Genomic DNA, 2,734 nt, shown 5'->3' with positions numbered 1-2,734 from the left:
AAGTAAAGAAATAATAGCCAAAAAAAAGAAAGAAGAGAAATTCTCCCAGGAAAAATTAACATGCAGGGAAATGAAAAAAATCGAAGATAAAAGAAAAAAGAAAATGAATATTTAATATCCTCAATAAATATTGACGGTATAAAACAAAGCTAAATTGTGTCTTCAGAAGGAATGAACAATAACAAGGAGCCAAAAAATGAAATTGAATCTTCCATGAGACTTCAAAATGGCTAGTAAACTCAACAAGAGAAATAAGGCAAAATCTGGACTCTATAAAATGGAAATCATATCAGGGAAAGAACAGAAAAAGAGATTTGAAAACTTAGAATAGTTTGTTGAAAGTCTTAATGAATTTGCAAATTTTATGAAGAATTGAATAACCCAGGTAGAAGACAAAAAAAATGCAGAAGTGATAGAACAAATAACAAAATATAATTTTAAAAAATAATACTATAAGTGGAAGAAGGTCCTTATAAGTAAATGAGGGTCAAGAGGACAGGATTCTATAGGACAACCTGAGAATTATTGGTCCCCCCAAAATATAAAGAAACAAAGAGTTTGAATATAAAATATCCTGCAAGTATTAAAAATGGAGGGCAAAGAGCAACTAGTTAGACTGTATGTGACAATGTCAGAGAGGAACACTAAATTTAATGTACATAGAGATGTACTCATCAAACTCAAATACTTCAGAAACAACGAGAGAACCTTTTAAGCAATATAGGAAGAAAAACCACATATGAAAAAGCACTGATCTGGAGGAGACAGGATTTCATATTGAAAAAGAGAAACGAATGGAAAGCCTGACATGACAGGTAGCAACAAACAAACAAACAAGTAAAACTCCCCCAAGAAAACAAGAGAAAATCATCTTCATTTCAAAATTGGTTATGCTGACGGTACAACTGAGAATATCCTTTCACGATAAAAGAAGGATTTTAAAATAATAATAGCTTCTATTTATATAGCACTTAGTATGTACCAGACACTGTGCTAAACATTTACAAATGTTATCTCCTTTGAGTCTTACAACCCTGGTGCTATTATTACCCCTCTTTTTACAGATGAGGAAACTGAGGCAAACAGAAATTAAATGTCTTGTCCTGGGTCCCAGAGATAGGAAGTATCTTGGGTCAGATTTGTATCCCCAGTACTTAATACAGTGTCTGACACTTAGTGAGTGTTATTAATCTGACTCTCTCCTAACTTTCCTGCCTACTCAGACTTTACTTCCCTCTATATATTCTATGATCCAGCAATATGGGCTTTCTTTCTTGTTGTTCCTGGCACAGGGCATGCCCTTTCCCAGCTCTGTACTTTTCCACTGGCTGTTTTCCATTCCTGGAATGATCTCCCTCCTTATCTCTCCTTCCTGGCTTCCTTTAAGACTGACTTCAAATCCCACCCCAGATGATTTCTAGGTGCCCCCTCCCCCAAAAACAGAAAATCAAGCTGCTTTCTCTCTGAGCTTACCTTCCATTTACACTGTATATATCTTGTACGTACATAGTAATTTCCCTTCTGGTTTTGCCCATTAGAATGTGACCTTCTTGAGGGCAGAAACAACATTTTCTTCTTTGTCTCTCCAAGTACTTGGCATCAGTTAAGTGCTTAATAATGCTTATTGACCAAAAGACTATATCAATATGTACAATACATATATTATTTTTGAGTGATTCAGGCTCTTTGGTAGTCTTGGCAATATTCTAAGTCTTGCTGTAATCAGCACAACGTTGTCTGCAAACAAAGCTACCTTATCTCATGGCGATAAAATAAAATCCAAATTTTTGCTACCCACAAGATAGTTAGGCAATATCCATCTGGCCCATAGCCACCAAAGAGTGCTAGGAGAATTTTCCAGTTATGAATTTTAAAGTAAGATTCTGAGAGCAGGAAGTCTTTCCTTCATGTCTTTATATCCCAAGTGCTTGGCATAGTATACAGAGCAGGCCTTAATGAATGTTTATGGATTGATCGATTAAAGTAAAATGACACTCATGAAAAAGACAGATAAGGGCAGTGAGAGTAAACCAAGAATTCACAGGGGAGGTACCTATTAGAGGTGACATTTGGAGAGCTTAGAGGGGTAAATTCCTTAAGGTATCTTTAAAAATCAGCAGTACCAGAGGCTAGGAGAGAATCTCAATCTTTATTGTTATCAACAAAAAGGAATGAGAAAAGTACAATTTTTCCACAAATTATACCTTTCAGCAGAACACATCTCTCCTTTGACTGAGAAGTACACAAAATACAAAGGAGGCATAAAACAGGAAGACATATACTCACCAAAAATATGTGTGTTGTGATAGAAGATGTCTAGCATAGAATCAAATGGAAGAAGGCCATCTTTGATTTTAATTGTAACTTTTTTCTAGTGTATCAGTGGTCTGGCTCCATTCAGACACCTGATTATAAAATGACTCCCAAATTAGTAATCTGTCATGATATATAGGTGTGATGTCTCCGTATCATCCATAAGCCACATCTCTCATTTCATTTTGAATTTAAACTTTTTTGGGGGGCTGTAGCTGTTTCATTTTCTCATTTTTATACTCTTAGCACCCGCCACAGAGCCTTGGACACATAGTAGGTACTTAATTAATGTTTCTTGAGTTGTTAAATTGAATTTGCTCCTATCATTAAACCATGTTTTCCAACGTATTTTTCACTATTCTTCCATATACCTATCCTTGCATTGAAGCCATTAAGTATTAGAACATCTCCTTTTTTTAAA

This window comes from Trichosurus vulpecula, chromosome 7, assembly GCF_011100635.1.
Source record: "Trichosurus vulpecula isolate mTriVul1 chromosome 7, mTriVul1.pri, whole genome shotgun sequence".
Classification (NCBI taxonomy): Eukaryota; Metazoa; Chordata; class Mammalia; order Diprotodontia; family Phalangeridae; genus Trichosurus; species Trichosurus vulpecula.
This window is presented reverse-complemented; position numbering follows the sequence as displayed.